General features: G+C 37.6%; 1 protein-coding gene and 1 long non-coding RNA gene across 2 annotated transcripts in view; both read right to left on the bottom strand.

Annotated features, from left to right (window-relative positions):
• The window catches only part of LOC110375379 (protein split ends), a 92949-nt gene that overhangs the window by 42925 nt on the left and 27893 nt on the right, over window positions 1-22131 (bottom strand).
• LOC135118073 (uncharacterized) lies at window positions 3131-6717 on the bottom strand. Its single transcript, XR_010277343.1, has 2 exons — window positions 6642-6717; window positions 3131-6464 (listed from the first exon to the last, which is right to left on the bottom strand). It is a non-coding gene; the product is annotated as an uncharacterized LOC135118073 (long non-coding RNA).

Raw genomic sequence — 22131 nt, 5'->3', positions numbered from 1 at the left:
ATGAAAAAGAATACTACCAAATACTGATTCAAAAGCATTTGTATTGTAATGAAAACAAAAGGAAGTTTTGCCGATTTAATAAAAACAATTCAATACTGGTTTTACTCAGATTCTATAGATGTTAGAGCCGCCGTACACGGACTGCTTCAAGCAGTTGAGACCGACTGCTTAAAGCCGCGACCGCACAGTGAACTATAGTCATTCATTCGCTGCCGTACACACGACTGCTCGAGCAGTCGCGACCGCTTCAAGCCGTCAACTGCATGATGAAATTCCATCGTGCCGTCGACCGCTCGCGAGCGGTTGCGAGGCATACACCGACTGCTCGAGCCGTTGACTGCGCTAGAGCAGTCGACAGCTCTCCGACTTCCCTCTCCCCCCCGCCCTTTGCGGCCTCGCGGCGTCTGTTTTCTCATTTGACTGCTCGAGCAGTTGGGTCGTAGCTCGAGCAGTCAACAACCGACAGCTCAAGCAGTCGACGCCGACCGCTCGAGCGGTCCGTGTATTTCACTCAGCCGCTAACTGCTCGAGCAGTCCGTGTACGGCGGCCCTTATTAAGCGCTATACCCCGCGCGGCGAATGATTATCCCTATGACAGTTCGTTAGCGCTTAACATTGTAGTGACGGCCTGTCACAACAAATCCTTAACAGGCCCATTAAAAATTGGAAAAAATCATAATTGTGTACATTTGTAAATTATAAAAATGAATATTAAGAAATTATTACGTGATGTTCGGAAATAATGGAAAAAAAACTCAATCGAAATGTACATGGTACATGCTGCAAAAGTTACGTCATCAAGCTGTTATCGAAAAAAAGGGACACATCGATAAACAAAATATCGATAATTTGTTGGAAGAAATTAACAAATGCTTTGAGTAAAAAAAAACAGTGTATTTGTATTTTATTTAATCAATCTGAATCGGATACAGGGTCAAGCGGATCCTCAAAATCTGAGTCCGAACTGCAGCTATCCGTGACGTTTATTAGTAAAGGTTGGTCAATAATATTGTCGAATTGAACATCTCGATCCCATTTTGTTCCAAAACAGAAACAAAACTCGGCTAACAAAGAAACACGTGGCGCATACAAGGCGTTAGAGCACTCGCAAGTAGTTGCAAGCAGACTATCAACAAGACATGCTTGACAGAATTAAAAAAATACGATAGGTCTATGTCCACCTTTTAAATATTTTTCCATGAAGCTGGAAATTATGATAATTAATATGTAATTGCTGGCCTCGGCAGCGGTGCCATACATTTTCATAGGTTGACTATTGTCGCGCGCGGCCGACGACTGTCGTAGGCCGCGCGCGGCTGCGACAGCCGCGATCCACGGAATTCTACCTTTATATTACACTCGGCGCTTGCTAGCTAGTTACTTTGCTCGAATCTCGTGCTTGCTGACTTGCATAGATCTATCTATACTAATATAATTAGGAGAAAACATTTTTTGTATGTTTGTAACAATTGTAACCCTAAAGGCCCCGAAACTACTGAACCGATTTGGAAAACTCCTCCAATGTTGGAGTGCTTAACTCTTCATATTTTATCCTGCTACCGGCAGCAGATCCCGCTGGACGAGGGTAAAATCGCGGGAAAACGGCTAGTTAAATAAATAAATAAACTCTTTTGCAAAAAAAGCGGGCAGCTGTGCGAAATTTTGATTTTAAGGACTTTGTGTGTGTTTCAAAAGGTTTTAATAACTGGAATATATTACCAGCATCAAAAGGGTTTGCCAAACAAGTGTAAGAGTCTATTCTAAAGGAGATGGCCAAAAAAAAATCCAGAGTCGACAGAAACTTCGTATGTATGGTTGGATTCAGTATAATGTGTAGATTACAAAAAGTATTTCATATCATCTAAAAACCATGGGGTTTTCTTTTTACAAGGTTTTTTCGATGACGATTTTAGTACATAAAAAGCTTAACTTTTCTGATTGCTGTTCATTAGGAGTTGTGCATAGGGTAAAAACTTTACACTCAGGTGTATGTCTGTTAGCACTATACAATAGTGAAGGTTTAGAGCTGACCTGATGATGGAGAAGAGAGAAGGCCAAGGGAACTCGGCAATGGTAAATATTAACTACCTCGTGTTTGGGCTTACAGGTATTATTCGTATTGACGAGAACTTTTCACTAATGCGAATAGTCACTAAAAAGCTAAAAATAAAAAAATGCCATTTTTTTTTTTTAATTAACCTTTGCCAGTTCACAATGTTACATATAATAGGGAAACCTCTTCAAGTAGGTAAGGTCGGTACTTAATCGTATCTGGAGTGGTTCATGTCAATAGTGCAACGGGTGGGGGTCAAACTCAAGACCTTTTAATAACCAGGCAAACTCTGTAACTGTAACTATGGTGATATTACCTACTATTGGCATTTATAATGTTAATATACTTTATTCTATAATGTTAATCTTTAAAATCAACATAAATTCAACATAACCTATTTTCGTGAAAATATGATATAGCTCCTATGCCTAGCCCCCATGGATTTCAGGCTGGAATTTTTGGCACCATCAAAGGTCTATCATAAATTCATAATGAACCCATTGGTACCCATTTCGTTGCTGTCGATTCTGGTTTTTTTTATTATGAAAATATGGCCATCTCCTTTGAATTTTGGAGAATTGCTAAGAAAGTTTTCGAAAGTGATTTTCAGAAAACTAATAATGCAGTTTTGATAACTGATTGATGAACCTTTTTGCTACATCAAGCAATTAAGAAAAATTTAGCACATTTAGTAAAATTGACCGCTCTACTATTGACCGGTCCGTATTGTTGACTGATGCCGATGTTAAGAGAGTGTACGGGCGGCGCGCGATGTCAACTTTAGGTAATTCAGCGCAAAAAATCACGCAGACTAGCGTCGCGGCCACTCGCGGCTGTGTGCGTGCCTATCATACTTCACGTTTAGTCACACACAAACCATTTTGATCCTTTCGAGTAAAATTGGTAGAACAAAAAATATATTACTTAGTAAATAGTTAATAGCGAGAAAATAGTGTAAATCTATGGATGACTAAAATATGAAAGCATAAAAATAAGTTGTTAATACTTACCTACTTACACTCTTATGCAAAAAAAATCGGGCAACTATGAGAATTTTGGTTAATTTTTGAAACTGAATTTTGTATAATAATAATGGTTCCGAAAAACAAATTAATCTCCAGCGATCTGTGGCCGACTATTATTCTAATTTACCAGCGTTATAATGAATTACCGACAAAAAATCGAAAACATAAACGACAAAAAATATCAATTTTAAATACAAAAATGAGCAGGTTCGAATAACTTTTTCTCCTAAAGAAAATTCGATCTTCGAGTAATAAAACTAAAGTTCCGACTAAATACTGAACTTCCGACAAAATTACTAAGTTACCGACAACAGAGGTTTTGACAAAATAATCATATTTTTACAACTTGCATGAACTGTTATAATTTCTTTTGTTGGTTATTAAATTTATTTTTTAACTCTCAATAATAATGAAAATACCTCAACACTGGCACACGCGATCGGGTTCGGGTCGCGTTCAGCTGTTTTCGTGTGCGAGTTCGAAAGATCCGAGCGCAGTGCGTTTGCAACGACCGATGCTTGCATGTTACGTCTGTTTATGTTAAGAAAATAAATAGTTTTTTCTTGCTTTTGCTTTCGTATTTTCAATAATATAACTATTAAATGTACTAAGGCAGTGGTTCTTAACCGGTGGTCCGCGGACCACTGGTGGTCCCTGGAGTGCAAGTGGTCCGTGAAGCTTAGCTTCACGACGTTGCTATACCTTATCTAACTTATAATTTTTATCGACTTATATATAATTGCGAGCGGGGGTATTCGCATGGACGTATATTGGGTGTGTCGTACCTAGTCCCCCTATTTAAGAAAATGTATGTTCGGGCTACATTTTACGTAATTTTGGTTTTGAGTCTTAAAAAATAATTAAAATTTCGCGCTCGCTTCGCTCGCGTATTCAGAAACTGTATGCCCTTATTTTTGCATTTCTCAACAAACAAAACGTTAAGTACATTTGGGCAAAATTTTACGTAATTTTTGTTTTAAGTCCGATAAAAATTTCGCGCTCGCTTCGCTCGCGCATTTAGAAACTACATACATCTAATAGGCAAGTTTTTCTTTATTTGCATTTGCTTACCTACACAACGGCCGACATGCGTTTAGCTTTCATTAGAACTGACCCAAAAATTCAGATTTATTTTGGCATGTATTTAACGCGGCGACTAAGTAAAACGAATATAGGTTTTAAAAAATAATAGAGTGGGTACCATTTATAATGGGTTGGCAGCTAAAAAGGAGTATCATAATAAGTCAAAGGTAGCATATTAATATATCAGTTATGAGGTCCGTTTTAATTTAAACTAGCATCAAGTTTTTCTTTTGGCGACTGAATTAATATCTAAGCGAAAACTTAATGATGACAATAAAATAGAAAATGGGCATTCATAAATAATACAAATCAGGTTCTATTTAAAATTGTTTGGATGAAGAATAAATATAAACTAGCTCTTTTTCCTCTTTTATAGAGGAAAAAATTCAAAACTTCAATGACATTTCGGACAGGTTACTTAAAATTAATGTACATTCGGCATATACCCTTATCCGATATTGTTGTTTCGGACCAAAATTTACTTATATCCTTCGCTCTTCTCATTTGTGGAAACATCCGAACCTATTAGATAAAGTTGACAAAATTATCAGGAACACCCTTTCTCTAATATTAAATGTGGCCCTGGACGACCGAGCCTGGCAACAGGCCTCACTGCCTATTCGCTTGGGAGGCCTCGGCGTCCGCAAAATTTCCAGTCTCAGTTTGCATTCCTCTCCTCGGTCCACAGCACCGCAAGTCTCACTAGGAAAATTCTATCTTCCTCACTGGTGGACTTTGGGGTGCCGTGTTTGGCCGATGCGTTGAATGCTTGGAAAATGACTTGCCCAAATACGGTTATGCCCAGTGACCCCTCCTCTCAGAGACAGTGGGATGGGCCGCTCTGCAGCATCACACGGAATGATCTTCTTAATACGTGTAATGGTGCTGCCGAGCGTGCTCGCCTGCTGGCTGTGGGAGTATGGGAATCTGGACTATGGTTGCAGGTTATTCCGTCAACCAGCATAGGCACTATGCTGGATGACAACACCTTCCGGATAGCTACATGCCTTCGATTAGGCGCTCCCTGTGTTGCTCCGCATCGCTGCCATTGCGGTGAAGCTGTCGACAGCCTCGGGCACCATGGTCTGTCGTGCTGCAGAAGTGCTGGTCGTATTGCACGGCATGCCAGCATTAACGACATTATCCGTCGTGCTCTTTCCACCGCCGGCGTACCAGCCGTTTTAGAGCCTAATGGACTGGTACGTGACGATGGAAAGAGGCCAGATGGTATGACGTTGTTGCCATGGAAGATGGGTAGGCCCTTGGTGTGGGACGCAACATGCGTCGACACCCTGGCGCCATCACATCTTCCTAGCACGGCAGTCTGTGCTGGGGCGGCTGCAGCTTCTGCAGAGACCACCAAGCGGCGCAAATATAATAACCTTATTGGAAATTATAGTTTTGAGCCGTTTGGGGTCGAAACGCTCGGACCGTGGGGCCCGAGTTCGCGGTTACTTTACAAGGACATCGCGAAAAGGCTTGTCGACGCTTCGCGTGACCAGAGGGCTGGCTTATTCTTTGGGCAAAGAATTAGCATTGCCATTCAACTTGGCAATGCAGCCAGTCTTCTGGGCACGTTTCCGGAGGACAGTGATGCGGAGGAATACTTCGACGCCTGATCGATGCTCTTTTATATTATGTTTTATGTTTATATACATTTTGTATATAGTATTTTATTTTTAGTTTTGTATAAAGATAAGTAGCTTAAGTTTGTATATATGTATAGTGTGTACATTAATAATTCAATAAAAGTTTAAGAACTAGCTCATATTATAAATATATTGTGCGACTTTTTAATAGCTTTAAATAAAGTCTAAAATGGCATGAAGAAAAAATATTTTGCGGCTGTTATTTTCAAAATTATAGGTGAATAGCATGGAAGTAAGCATGCAACATGCAGCAAGCATGACTTCTGTCACGGCTCCGGCGCTGCGGGGCTCCGGCGGTCCCATGCGAGCTTATAGTCGCAGATGGTTTTCACGCTCACCACCGCAGCTTCGGCTTGCTGGCCGGCAGGGCCGGCAAGCCTCAGCCGCGGCGGCGAGCGTTAAAACTACCTGCGCCTCAGCTCGCAGGCCGCCTCGCCCCTCCGCGCCTACGCGGTTTTGAATTGCACTCTAGGGGTAGGGCAGACAAGACTACGTGGAGTCGGTTTTGCAGCGATTCGTTTTCGTCACTAACTTCAATTTTTAATACAATGTTTTTTTAATTGAAGGTTATAAATGGCAATATGCTAAATAAAATGAATCCAAATTAAATTCTACCATCTTCATAGTGCGCCAAGTGAGATAATACCACCGCACCTTTTTTTTTTTTATCGACGTAAAATCATCAAATGACCCCTCCCGCTGTGGGTTAGCAGCGGTGAGGGAGTGTCAGACTCTTACTGACTAAAATCGTCGTGTTCCGTCATAGGCCTTTTATGTACCAGGGCCGCGGTATCTCTTTCGAACAACCCGCAGCCCCGGATACCACCGCACCTTCCGCCGTTTTCATTAAATTATGATACACAATATTAATAATTAACTCTTATTCCTTTTTATTGTACTCCTTTTAATAAAGGGTGATTTTTTAGCTGGTATCTTTTTGGCAACACTGTTTTTGGTAGATCACGCGTGAATCGTGTCTTGTGTCATTGTGAAACTTGTTCAGTATGGTCTATAATTTAACCATGAATCAACTTACGAACGAACAACGCTTGCAAATTATTGAATTTTACTATCAAAGACGACAATGGCCGAAACGTTACTGTGAATGGCGGGCGTTACCGTGTGATGATTGGCAATTTTTTTTTGCCCAAAATGGAAGAATTGGACATGCCTGACATGTGGTACCAACAAGACAGTGCCACATGCCACACGGCACGCGAAACAATGGCCTAATTGAGAGCAGCCTTCGGTGAACAGTTTAACTCACGTTTTGGGCTCGTCAATTGGCCGCCTAGATCATGTGATCTAACGCCTTTGGACTATTTCTTGTGGAGCCAGCAACGATTGACGCACTGGGAGCCAATATTGAAGCATTTATTCGTAATATACCGGCTGATATGTTGGAGAGAATGCCGAAATTGGGCCTTGCGAATGGGCCATCTAAACCGGAGCCGCGGCCAGCATTTGCATGAAATCATCTTCAAACATTAAATTATATTGATCGTTCCATCGATTCCAATAAAGATTTCATCAAATTTTTCAAGTTTTTTGTGCTTTTTTTGAAAATCAAATCCTATACCTCTTAAAAAATCACCCGTTATTTAGAGCTATCCACAAAGCGAAGCCTGAAACTGGGTTTTTAGTCGGTACGAAATAGTCGGTAACATATTATCTTTGCCACCCAACTAACATTATTAGTCGCCAAGTCATTATAAATAGCTCCTCACCTAATATTTCAATTGACTGGTATAGTTTATTTGCTACCCAAACGCAGCTGCTAGTTTTTAGTTTTTATAACACCCTTAATTTTGAACCCTAAGGTGTCTACACACCAAAGCCGCTGATGCCGGCGGCACAGCCCGGCGGCCCAACCCGCCGGCCGTATTTTGTACAATCATGCCGCCGGCTTTCATAGAGTATTTGACAATTACTAGAACACCACATGCCGCGGCTGTCGTGCCGCCGGGTTGTGCCGCCGGGTCAGCGGCTTTGGTGTGTAGACCCCTTTACATATTATAATAGTCGCGAAAATATTTAATCGCTGGCATTTGTAGACTTTTAAGTTATTAGTCACCAGGAATATAATAAGCCATTTATTTTTGATAAATAATAAAGAAATGAGTGCTAATTTAGGTAAACTGATGAGGTGGTCCCTGGCAAGACAAACTTTGTTAAAGTGGTCCCTCATGTCAAAAAGGTTAAGAACCACTGTACTAAGGAAACTACTAACTTACTATCTATTAAGGAAATTTAGTATTGTTATGAAATATGGATGAGGTACCCGTGTACCGTTCTGGATCGGAGGAAGAGGAGGGAGCTGGTTCATCAAGACCGGTAAAGAAGAATCGTCGAAACAAAAGTAGGTTGTTGATCAAATGCCTACAACTTTCGAAGGTTGCCCTCGATTTCTCAGGGTTTCCATCATCAGATCCTGACCTGATGACTATGGGACCAACTGGCAGCTATTCCGAGTCGAACAAAAACAGAATCACGTAAATCGGTTTATAAACCTCGGCGTAATCGATGTACAGTACACACATAGAAAAAAACATACCAGCCGAATTGAGAACCTCCTCCTTTTTGGGAAGTCGGTTAAAAAAAAAACATACCGACCGAATTGAGAATCTCCTCCTTTTTGGGAAGTCGATTAATAATATTCTAGGAAACCAAAATCTACTTGGTTTTAGATTAAAGCGTAAATACTACTTTAATTCTAACTTTTTCCTGAACCTGAAATAAGTACCGATATCAAAGCATACCCATGGTAAGTAAAATTCATGATAAATGAAGCAAGTAAAAGTTATTATTACAAGTAAAAGTATTGTTTAACCGCTGAGAATAATATTTTCAGTATAATGTTATAGTTAAAATGGCACCAAGTCTATCCTTACTAATATTATAAATCGGAAAGTGAGTTTGTTTGTTTGTTTGTTCCGCTTTCACGCCGTAACTACTGTACCGATTGCTTTGAAATTTTGCAGACGTAAAGTTAGAAGTCCGGATTAAATAATAGGGTACTTTTTATCCCGAAAAAAATAGATATTCCCGAGGGAAAACAAAAATATTGTTTGCTTGATGGATGGATTGTAGATGGCGCTGTGTGTCGTTTAAAACAAGGTAATATATTGCAAACGAATATAAACATGTAAATTTAGAAGCTAAATGATACGATAGTGAATCCTCGAAAATGAGGAATTCCCGAAGGATGATGTACAATTTGTTTAATCGTCTAAACTGTTTTTTTTTTACATCTACTTATATATTGCAAACGAATATGAACATATTTTAGAAGCTAAATGATACGATAGTGAATCCTCGAAAATGAGGAATTCCCGAGGGATGATGTACAATTTGTTTTATCATCTTAACTGTTTTTTTTACATCTACTTATCCTGAAATAACTATAATTCAACGAATTACTAATTGGTATAAGTATTAGTTAAGTTATTTAGTTCTTGAGGTATGCGATAGATGGCGCTGGGTGTTTTTAAAACGTGGTAACGATGTGTTTTTAAAATACGTAAGAAGTGGAATGATAGCTTTTTAAAACGTGGTGACGTTGTTTTTTTTAAGATACGTAAGAATTAGTCTTAAGGTGTTTTGAAATCAGTGGGGCCCAGTAGCGCCAGGGCCAGCCGCGGCTGCGGGTTGTTCGAAAGAGGTACCGCGGCCCTGGTATATAAAAGGCCTAGGACGGAACACGACGATTTTAGTCAGTAAGAGACTGACACTCCCTCAGCGCTGCTAACCCACAGCGGGAGGGGTGAACCGAATTCCACGCGGGCGAAGCCGCGGGCGGAAAGCTAGTGAAATAATAATAGTAGGCAAGTAAAGATTAAAAAATACAAAATTTTCAGTAGAACGTAATTTATACTGGTAGAAAAGTATTATAGCAACAAACAGTGATGTTTATTTTTCGAAGACTTTAGAATATCATTCGGTCGTTTCGTAAATTTTATTCGGAAAAATGTAGTCGGAAAGTCAGTATTTTAGTCAGTAGCTTAAGTATTTTGAGTATGGGCAATTCTTATTTTTTTGTCGGAGCTTTTATTACTAGCCCTTAATTTTTATTGATCTGCTTAGAGAAAATCCTTGTCTGTACGACCGTGCACGTCCCGATTATTTATTCTAACATTTATTTTTATTTAATTATACACAACCTTACATTATAGCATAAACGCCCGCGACTCGACTCTTACACGGCCGCTGCTCTTTCAGTGGGAATTGACCCTTACGCATGCTTTGCAAACCCTTTTGATGCTGGTAATATGTTCCAGTCATTAAAACCTTTTTGAAACACACAGAGACCTTAAAACCAAGATTTTACATAGGTGCCCGTTTTTTTACAAAAGAGTGTATTTGGAAAAATATGTACCTAGCGTTTATGTCAGAACGACTGTTGCATCGACCAAATAACAATAGAAAAACCAGAAAACCGGCCAAGTGCGAGTCGGACTCACGCACAAAGGGTTCCGTACCAGAGCAAAAATGAGCAAAAAATCACGTCTGTTGTATGGGAGCCCCCAAAATATTTATTCTATTGTAGTTTTCAGTATTTGTTGTTATAGCGGCATCAGAAACACATCATCTGTGAAAATTTCAACTCTCTATCTATCACGGTTCATGAGATACAGCCTGGTGACAGACGGACGGACGGACGGACGGACAGAGGAGCGATAATAACAGGGCCCCGTTTTACCCTCTGGTACGGAACCCTAAAAATGAACTGAACGAACTGACCATATCTTGGTAATCGAAAAACAATCGGAAGTGTGAACCTCCTTCTCTTTGGGAAATCAGTTAAAAACAACTGTTATCTATGAATTTCCATGTTCACTGTTCACCAGAGCAAATGCAAACCCAGCAATTATACACGAAAATGCCGTTTTCGGTAATCTACGGAGAATTTTGTGGTTTCGTAATTAGTAATAAAGTTAGCATCGTATTTTTTACACGCTTTTTATTAGCTTCACCTGTATGTTTGTATGTAACCGACTTCTTTGGGCGCGATTTTGACCCACTTTAACGGCCAGATTTCGTTCAAACTTTGTAGATTTATTGAGGACCGATGACAATACACTAATTTGATAAAATTATTCCATTTTTAACCGACTTCCCAAAAGGGAGGAGGTTCTCAATTCGGCCGGTATGTTTTTTTTTCTATGTATTTACATCGATTACTCCGAGGTTTATAGACCGATTTACGTGATTCTTTTTTTGTTCGACGCGGAATAGCTGCCAGTTGGTCTCATAGTCATCAGGTCACGGATCTGATGATGGAAACCCTGAGAAATCAAGGGCAAACTTCGAAAGTTGTAGGCATACGTAGGGTAAAAACTTGACACTCAGGTGTATGCCTGAAAGCACTATTCAACAGTGAAGGTTTGGAGCTGACCTGATGATGGAGACCAGAGAGGGTCGAGGGAACTCGACAACTGAATATGTAAACTACCTCGTGTTTGGGCTTATATTATTTGTATTGACGAGACCTTTGCAACAGTGAAGGTTTGGAGCTGATCTGATGATGGAGACCAGAGAAGGTCGAGGGAACTCGACAACTGAATATGTAAAATACCTCGTGTTTGGGCTTATATTATTTGTATTGACGAGACCTTTGCAACAGTGAAGGTTTGGAGCTGATCTGATGATGGAGACCAGAGAAGGTCGAGGGAACTCGACAACTGAATATGTAAAATACCTCGTGTTTGTATTGACGAGACCTTTGCAACAGTGAAGGTTTGGAGCTGATCTGATGATGGAGACCAGAGAAGGTCGAAGGAACTCGACAACTGAATATGTAAAATACCTCGTATTTTAACTTTCGACTTATATGGATAGTGACAACTATTCGTATTATAAAAAACTTTTTAGTGTTTTTGGAAGTCGGTTTAATTTTTTTGTAAAAAAGTTTTTCAATTTGCAAAATATGATTTTTGTTAATTTATATAATTTTCATTCATAGTCGATAAGGTAAGAAAATTAATTAAAATTTTCTATAATTTTTCTCTACAGTCGATAAGGCAGGACTCGTTGTTAATTTTTATTTCCAATAAATTATCTTCAGCCGTTTTCTCTTATATTGTCAAATTTTTGTATACTAAAGAGAATTTTAATTCTACAAAACAAATAATAGTTTTAAAAAAATTAAAAAATTACGCTTTTATAAAAAACCAAACTAAAAAGTAGAAAATAAATAATAGTAAAAAAAAAATTAAAAACACGCTTTTTATAGAAAACCGAACTATAACGAAAAATAGAAAACAAATTTTAATGAATTTAAATTAAGAAAAGTGTTCAAAATTTCAATGAATATAAATTAATAATAGTGTGAATAAAAAAAATATATTAAAAAAAAAGCGTGGGGTGTCTTTTAAGATACCTATTCTCGAAATGATAATCACTCTACTCATATCTGTCAATAAAATATAACTATTGACACGATGCACCCCACGCTTTTTTTTAATAAAATATTTTTTTTATTCACACTATTATTTATTTATATTCATTGAAATTTTTAACACTATTTCCTTAATTTAAATTCATTAAAATTTATTTTCTATTTTTTAGTTCGGTTTTCTATAAAAAGCGTGTTTTTAGTTTTTGTTTTTAACTATTATTTATTCATCTTACGCTCACAATTTCTTGTAATAATCGCTTTCATGGTGATCTTAATGATTTTCTGAAGATTATATCTATATGTATGAGTGTTTATATTTTGTAGAAAGTTAATTTTACATAAATTAAGGTAAAAAAAATCTTTAAAAACAAGCTTTTATTTAAATGCACTAAAAAGAAAATAATAAATTTTTACTGTAACTTTACTGTCAACTTATAACGACATTTCAAATTTAACATATTTGACACAATTTATATGTTTTAAAAGCTTGTCGCGATTTTACTAAGACAGTAAATACGAGTACTTAAATCTCGCGACAAGCTTTAAGGCCGCGTTTCCACTGACGCGGAGCTGGGCGATTAATACATTTTCAGTTTCTTATCAAAATAAACGATATGTATCACAAGTACTTATTTAGAAAAAAGATGACCGGTAAGTCTACATGGTAGTTTTAAAACAACAGTGTAGGAGGTATAATATCATACGTAGGTATTACACGGTGCGGCGGTAGGAATGGTAAACGCATGCCCAGACGTTGTTGACGTACCCATTTCGCATTTCTTTTTCTTTCTTATTCTTTAATACCTAAAATCCTAATTGAACGCGTACGCGCGTCAGAAGGAAGTCATAAATAAAATAAAAAGTATATACAAGTATAAGTGTTTATTGTTATATACTTTAGATCTAGTAAAAAAAATAAAGTGTTATTGGGGGTGTTTTATAATAATTTACAATAATTAGTAAAGGCGGTGTTTCAAATCTGGCACAATGTATGTACAGAGTACCACGATAAATCAAAAATCTATAAAATTCGGTAAAAATACAGACAAAATACAATTCAATAAAACTTTTTAATAAACAATTTTTTGTAATTATTTATTAAAAAGTTTTATTGACTTTCAATATGGCGTCTCACCATTTTAGATACTCTATTACCAGCAATGACAGCAAACCATAGATATGAGAGTTAAGACAAATAAACATGTTAAACATCATTAATCAATCACCATGATGGTAGCATAGGCCCATACATTAGTAAGGGCGTTTCGTATGCCGTCCGGAGACACAATTTAATATAGAAGTTTTATGCTGCTACAGGTATAGAGTAATTCAACAAAAAAAATGTCTGCCCTAAATGAGGGTATGAAGATTGGACCCATGTTCATTTGAACCGATTGACAAACCGTATATTCGTCACCGGAAAATAACAAATAACCGTAAGTTTATAAAGGAGAATTACCAAAAGCCGTCTAGCAATGGTTCGCGTTGCAAAACTAAAATACCTCATTTAGAAATTATTTTCAGTTTTTTTACAAGCACTTCAGGAACTTTGTTTTTGTGATAGTCATCAATGTATCTAGTGTATTAATTTCCTAAAAAAAAATACACATTTGGTACAATTTTCATCTGAACTAAATGGTCTCCACTGATCATTGATGGCAATGTTATAAGTACAGTCAACTTCAGGTCAGTGGTAACAGTTTTATAGGAAAATCGTACTTATTACTATTGAGTTAAGGTGCATGACAGTTACCACTGATGTGCGGTCTACCGTACATACCTATAAGTTCCGTTATTTTTGCGTGATTTGATCCACTATTAGAGTGCGTCTACACGGTGCATGAGGCTGAAGCACGTTAACATACGGGTGGGTATCTTGCTTGCTTGCGTGCAAGTGCGAATAGCTGGACGAGCACGTTTTTAAAATGCATGTAAATTGCGCTTGTGCCTCAACATGCGCAAGCTACTTGCACCGTCTAGATGCACTCTTAGGTATTGTAACCGTGCGTTTTAACACATATAAACACAATAGATTAGAGGAGTATCGATAGTTTGGGCTGCGATAAAACCAATTTTAAGTTAGTAATGCTGATAACAACTCTTCCCATATGAACAACTAGCCGTTTTCCCGCGGTTTCACCGGCGTCCCGTGGGAGCCACTGCCCGCACCGGGATAAAATATATATTATGCTACTCGCAGATAATATAGCTTTCTAATGGTGAAAGAATATTTAAAATCGGTCCAGTAGTTTTTGAGTTTATCTATTACAACCAAACAAACAAAGTTTTTCTCTTTATAATATTAGTATAGATAAGGGTCCGTTCAAACAGACCGGCTCGGAGAGCATCGGCGCGCATTTTTCTTTTCACACAGACCGGGAGCCATGATAAATAAAGATTTGTGGCGCAACAACATAAGGCCTAAAACGCACTCAGGCGACGTAGGGCCTAAAACATACACAAGCAACGTAAGGCAGCAGGCGTGGAACAGACGCAGCGCAGGCGTGGGACAGATACGGCGCAGACGCGATTTGAATTATATCAGAAGAGGCGTGGAACAGTCAAGAAACGTTCTAATGCGGCATTTACAGGGTGACTTTTGTGCGATACTTTGCTGCAATTAATTAATGTGCAAAGGTCCAGAAGATATTGGGTGCGACCAGTGTGGAAATTGTCACAAGAGCTCAGATATTTTAAAATAATGGAACAATTACATGAATTCCCAGATCGTTTTCCCGACGTATATAAAATGTCACCAGAATGTTACGATTTTATGTTGTTAATTTCTATTACTGTACTCCGGCTTGGTATAATCGTAGAGGGCTAGATATTGTTCCACTAACTCGCACAACTGTACAATCATTATCATCACGCATTTTTGGTTGGTAAATACTGCGCATACCGTGAGCATATAGGTACGTGCCCCTCGCCTGTCTCACGAGAATCGGCTGCTAGCGACGCGGCGGAGGCAACGAAGCGGCATGCCCGTGCCGCGTTTGCGCCGCGTCGCTTCAGTATAATAGGCATGATGACAAATTTTTAAATACCTTTATAAGGATCCCGTATTTCCCCAAATCCCGTTTCGATTTACCCTTTGGGTACGGAACCCTAAAAATGTAAGAAAGCTATTTCGAGGTTAGGTACTCTCATCGCTAAGTATATTATATTACGTACTAGCTGTTCCCCGGGGTTGTACCCGCGTCCCGAGGGTTCATAAATTTTATGCCGCCCTGGTTCATGGTGAACAGTTGCATCGACATTTCATTATTGGTGTACGCTCCGGTGAGTTATGCATGCTGTCCTAGTACTTTAGTTTTGTGGTTTTGTGGTACTTCGTAAGTTGGTTTTTGTCTAATCACTAATATCCCGCGGAAACTTTTTCCACATCCGGATGGTGACAAAAACTATCCTATGTCCTTTTCCCGGGTCTAAGCTATCTTCTCCCCAAAACTTTAGCTCAAACGGTTCAGCCATTCTTTAGTTTTAAAATGTTTAGGTAACACGACTTTCTTTTATAATACTAGCGACCCGCCCCGGCTTCGTACGGGATAACAGTGTTTCCCCACTATTTAATGGGTGTACTATGGTTAAATGCATCGCATATTCATCCCCTATCGAAACATCAATATTTTTGTATGAATTTGTATTCATTAAAAACACAAAATTTACTAATAAATTACATTTTAATCTTTAATTCTATAAGGTACATTTTAAAGTTTCAGTTTAAGGTAGATTTCAGTTACCCGATAATAATATTATTATCTTTATTTGATTCCAAAAACTCTAAGAGCATTATTATGTCGATTCTAGGCAAATTAGCGCTGTTTGACTTAAGAGGGCTGTCACAAATTTTCGCGAATTTAAACGTTTTATACGAGTTTTGATGCATCATTATGCTTTGGATATAGTCATATAATAAGATTAAGAAAGTTTGATAATTTATCTTGGGAGTGTTCTAAATAAATATTTTAATTTGTCCACTTACATCAGTAAAATCTTTGTCTCTGCAAAGGATGTTTCATAAAATGTTGCTTTTGGAAATCTTTTGATGCTTCGGTACTCCGAGGATATAGCAATTTAACCATTTATAAAAATGTTCAAGATACAACTATATCTTGTACTTTGGAATGCTCAAATCAATTTATTACAATTCATACGGTACACCAAAAATAATTCTGCAAAACTGAGAGTTACTGACAATTTTCCGTACGAAACTATAGTTTTTATCTATGAAAGTATAATCCAAATTCAAATAAAAATAATAATAATTAAGGTGGTATTGTTACAAAGTATGAAAAAAAATTGGTCTATTTAAAAGTAAAACAATATTTTAAAATAATTTTTGCAATGCAAAGAATCAATATAAATCTTGTGACGCGCGGTGTTCAACTTTAGTCAGCTCAGCGCCAAGCGCTTACCGAGGAAGGACGTATCGCTCGCTGGTAACAATGACTCGTCGTGGTCATAATGTAACCCACAATGCTAACCGATATTTTTTTTAAAAGAAGTATTCTAATCCCTAAAATCTCTTCGCTAATAAAATAAAACCTCTTTCGAAACGTCCAGCTACTTGCACGGTTACAAGGAGTGGGTCTCATGGAGAGGAATCGGCAAAGACGACTTAGTAGACGCTGCCGCGCTGTTTTCAAAAAAGTGATTTTTTTTACTCTGATTTAAAAAGGCAGTTGATATTAGCAGTTTTGGTGGAGTTAAAATTATAAATGACACGTTCAATAAAAAATAATGACATGGATAAGTGCATAAATAACCGAACAGGAAAATAACGAAATGACCGGTAAAAATGACTGAATGACCAGTTACGTGCGGGCAGTAATTAATCGGAATTTAACGGTAAGGAAATTCAGTCTAGCGATTCTATAAACAATGAGTTGGTAAAATAAAATAAGAAAACAGTACTTAAATAGTAGTGAAAAATTAAATGACTTTTGCTTTGACTGAAGGCCTGGTGACTCTATAGCAAGTCGACTTGTTCCACGTAGTTGAAAAAATTAAAATCTAAATAACTAGGGCCCGGACAAATATGTATTAATAAATCTAAAATATGTACATATAATATGGACAAAAAAATCTAAAATATGGAGTGTAAAATAACAATACCTTTCATAATGAAACATATATAATCTTGAGAAAAATAATTACTATGAATAGTTTTATTCATTTGCTTTACTTGACGTGCATACATAAACATGCATAATCCGGTAATTGTGTAAGCCAGTCTATATTGCCCTCAAAACTTCCGCTCATAATTTTGATATATTCTTAAGGTATCAAAAAACCGCAAAGATTAAAATACAGAAGGTAAATTCATGGATGATTGTGACATTTTCTTGCAAAATGTGGTCTTATGCCTTGAAATATGGAAAATAAAACTTGGTTTTTCACAGTCTAAATATGATAATCGATGTAGAAAACACATTCTAGACCGAATTTAAAATATGTGTTTACATATTAATCCGGGCCCTACTAATAACCTACTTCGTCCAAGTCGGGGTGCCCCAAGTCGAAAACTGACCTTCAGTGCTTATTTACAGACGAACCGTTGGTCCTAGGTATTTTTCAAATATTTAAACAACTGTTAAAAAAAAAATTGTTCCTTTTTAATTTTTCATTTCAATTTAATGTGGGATTATCTTTTTATTCATTTCCAAGCTCATATGCCTAGATAGCGCTGATCTTGGTACTTTAGTGGATGGAACGGAGCGTCATAGCAAAGTCATATAATTTTGAAGTCGTGTAAATGTAACTTTCTTTCTCGCATAACGGCGACACACACATATTTGGCATGGAATAAACCAAATCTGCGCGAAAGTCTGTCCCAAGTGTTGCCAAGGAATATTTATTTACTAGCTTCTGCCAGCGACTTCGTCCGCGTTAGATTCGGACTTTGTGTAAAGAGAGGAATAAATAATAAACACCAGCCTATCCAATTATCTTAATCTATGTGTACCTACTACTACTTCACCTGAAAAGAAATAAAATGTAAACTATTAATAATCATTTGTAATTGAGTGAATGTTTAAACGCTACCAAAATTACTATACTTACCTATTTTATAAAATAACAAAAGAAAGTTAAAAACATTGTTTAAAGTCTAGCTGTAAGGTTTGTTATATCAATTATTGTCGGTCAATAAGGTTGAAAACACTCTGAACGTCTATTCGCATCAATCGCATCAACAGCCAAATATTGTATGAAGCTCGCGCGGGTCACTAATCACCCCCTGATAGTTTTTTTGGAAATATATTCAATGTACAGAATTGACCTCTCTGCAGATTTATTATAAATATAGATTTAGTCTGTATTTATTTTTTCTATTATAATATCTGTTTAGTTTATTTTTTTCACTTTATTTAATTCTTGCCCCAGCAGACGTCATCGCGTCAGCTTCGGCTCTCGCTGAAAATCAGCGCTGAGGCTTTTGTGCCGTATAGGGTCTCAGCATTATGCTGGGACATGCTGCGAGGGCCGTTTCTCGTGGGGTGCGACACATATTTCCCATTACTGTATTTAATTGTAATTCGTCTTTTTTTTTCTTCTTCTTATTCTAACGACTGTAATTTTTATTTTTATTTATTTTTTGTATGGCAGTGTCACACGCGTGCATGAATAAACGTATTTCATTCCATTTTTCATTTCTTGAACCAATTGGCTCGGCGCTGTGTTTTTTTTTAACCTTATAAACCATTTTGACAAAGGCCCAGTAACATAGTAGGTACTACGTCATCTATCACTTTCTTGGGAACAGTTTCTGTTTTATTTTAAAATAATGGAACAATTACATGAATAACCGGATCGTTTTCCCGACGTATATAATATGTCACCAGAATGGTCCGATTTTATCTTGTTCATTTCTATTACGGGGATAAATATAATGAAGACCATAATAAAATGCTTTGATACCCTTAGTTTTGTAACCAAAAATATCTACTTAACACCAGAAAAATAAAGTCTAAAAATATAAAAGTACCAGCTATTTTAGTCACGACTCCACTTTAAATTGTATCCGACCACCAAAGGACAATGGGCAGATTGGTATACCCCACCAATAGCAATGTCATATATATCATTGGATAGGCCTTTTTATGTAGAACAACATTTACTATGACAGCTTTGCTGAAATGTTTGTCCGTTCTGAGATATAGATCAAAAACTGTGCAAAAGTTAGAACCAAGTAATCTATTCATAACTCAAGTTTTTAAAGGAAAATCTAAGTACTAAGTGTATGTCTTGTAAGTACTACCTGTTGTGCCCGTTAGGGTCCATAACTGTTATTGTTATTTAACATTTCAACTTTTTACTGTACCAACTGGATATTGGGCGTAATGAGAAACCGCACCAATAGCAAAGTCATATATCGTTGGACAGGTCTTTTTAACCACCAACCTTCTTTTTAACCCAAAATCCAGTTGATACAATAAAATGAAATGATACATAATAGTAACAATTATGGACCCTAACGGGCACAGCAGGTAGCACTTACAAGACTTACACTTAGTAGTACTTAGATTATCCTTTAAAGACTTGAGTTATCAATAGATTACTTAGTTCTTTTGCACAGTTTTGATCTATATCTCAGAACGGACAAACATTTCAACAAAGCTGTCATAGTAAATATTGTTCTACATAAAAAGACCTATCCAATGATATATATGACATTCCTATTGGTGGGGTATACCAGGTCCCATATATTTGTGCCCATTGTCCTTTAGTAAATGATCACCAAATCTTGACGACCAAATTAATGTATTATTTTTGCCTACATAAATCACTGTGATTGCCATAAAATGTAGGCTTATTATTAAATAAAGTATTAAGATGCAATATTAAGTTATGTGTATATAGACTCCACGTAGGTAGTCTTGTTTACCCTACCCCAAGAGTGCAATTCAAAACCGCGTAGGCGCGGAGGGGCGAGGCGGCCTGCGAGCTGAGGCGCAGGTAGTTTTAACGCTCGCCGCCGCGGCTAAGGCTGGCCGGCAAGCCGAAGCAGCGGTGGTGAGCGTGAAAACCATCTGCGACGATAAGCTCGCATGGGACCGCCGGAGCCCCGCAGCGCCGGAGCCGTGACAGAAGCCATGCTTGCTGCATGTTCGCTTACATTAAAATGCGAGTTTCATTTTGGTGATCATTTACTATTTTTGTCTGCTATTTGTTACTATATCTGGTGGTCAGTCAAACATAAGCCTTCTATTACTATACTCCGGCTTGGTAAAATCGTAGAGGGCTGGATATTGTTCCATTAACACGCAGACCTGTACATAAATATCATCACGCATTTTTGGTTGGTAAATACTGAGCATACCGTATAACAAGCGACGTGCCTCTTGCCTGTCTCACGAGAATCGACTGCCAGCGACGCGGCGCAGGCAACGAAGCGGCCTGCCTGCGCCGCGTCTGCGCCGCGTCGCTTCAGTATAATTCAAAAATGTCGCCTGCATACATTTTGTATGAAAACGTTTTGAAGCGGCGCTCGCCTTCGCCACGCCTGTCCCATGCCTGCTGCCTTACGTCGCTTGTGTGTGTTTTAGGCCAAAGAGTGGGCCGGGGCTACATATATTACGAAACATTTCCTTCATTCTCAAAAGGTTATTCCAAATAAATATGACATCGGGTGTGTCGTACCTAATCACATTAAATTAAATAGATACGACGTTAATATACTGGTTAATATATGTCGATTAGCACAAAGAAAAAAATAAACAAAGTAAATATAATTAAAATGTACCAGAATTAGAATACCATATAACAGTTAATCATTATAAAAAACGGAAATTCTCCCTTAAAAACTGACAGCTGTCAACTGGTCAAAACATTAAATTTTTTCTAACTTTATCTCTGCTTTACACATAATGTTGTAAATTATGAAAACGAAAAATAACTCATGTGGCTAAACCAATTAATAGATTAGGTTTTTTTTTACAATTCGCCATAGAATATCATAAAGTATATGCAATAGGATTTTAACTCGATTAGGCACGACACACCCGATATATTAATGAATATAATAATATATCTTAGGAGATATCGCAGTTTTAAAATACCATCACAGCAAAATAATGATCCAGTACTGCGAGCAACAATATGCAAAGCCTAGGACTACTGAACCGACTTAAAAAATCTGCTGGGAGGCTACACTGGGCGAACGCTATAAAATTACTTAAAATCGTGAATAAGCCGAGTTTCGGTTTCTCAGTAGCTAGAATTGAGATGCTCCGATTAGGGAATGCAATCTCGTTCTCGCGAGATCTCGGCTTTTCTGAGCGAGATTAATCTCGGGGGAAAAAAGGCGAGATCTCGCGAGATTAACGAGATTGAAATCGAGCATAAAAACGTCCTCTTCGAAGTTTTTAAAGACTATGAGAGTGTATCAGAAATATGAAAATACTTTCTTAGAGCCGAAAATGGATTGAGTGCTAAGTGCAAACTTTGTAAGAAGATTTTTAAAACCAAAGATCGATCTCCCCGTGGCTTACATGTGCATTTAAAATCTATTCACAAAATTGATACGAAGAATGTCATATCACTCCCGCCGTTGCCGTTGCCACTACCATCAAAAAATAAAAATAAATGTTTATATTACAATTCCTTTTTTTTATTTTTCTAATTGCTATAATATAGTAATTATTTGAAAGAAAAAAAAACTAAACTACCAATCTCGCGAGATTTGCATTCCCTAGCTCCGATCTTTGCCAGCAAGTTAGCCTGATGGCATCCGCCAAGCTAGTTAAAGACCCTTACAGGCATCGGCGTCACAGACCACACCCAGTAGTAAAAAAAAAAAAACAAATTTCTAAGGCCTAAGTCCACCGAAAATGAGATACCTAAACACTTATAACTGTAAATGTTATCACTTGTCTTACAATGAAGCGGGAATATTTGTGTTCACATCTCATAAAAAAACCT

The sequence above is a fragment of the Helicoverpa armigera genome, chromosome 18 (genome assembly GCF_030705265.1).
Source record: "Helicoverpa armigera isolate CAAS_96S chromosome 18, ASM3070526v1, whole genome shotgun sequence".
Lineage (NCBI taxonomy): Eukaryota > Metazoa > Arthropoda > Insecta > Lepidoptera > Noctuidae > Helicoverpa > Helicoverpa armigera.
This window is presented reverse-complemented; position numbering and strand designations above follow the sequence as displayed.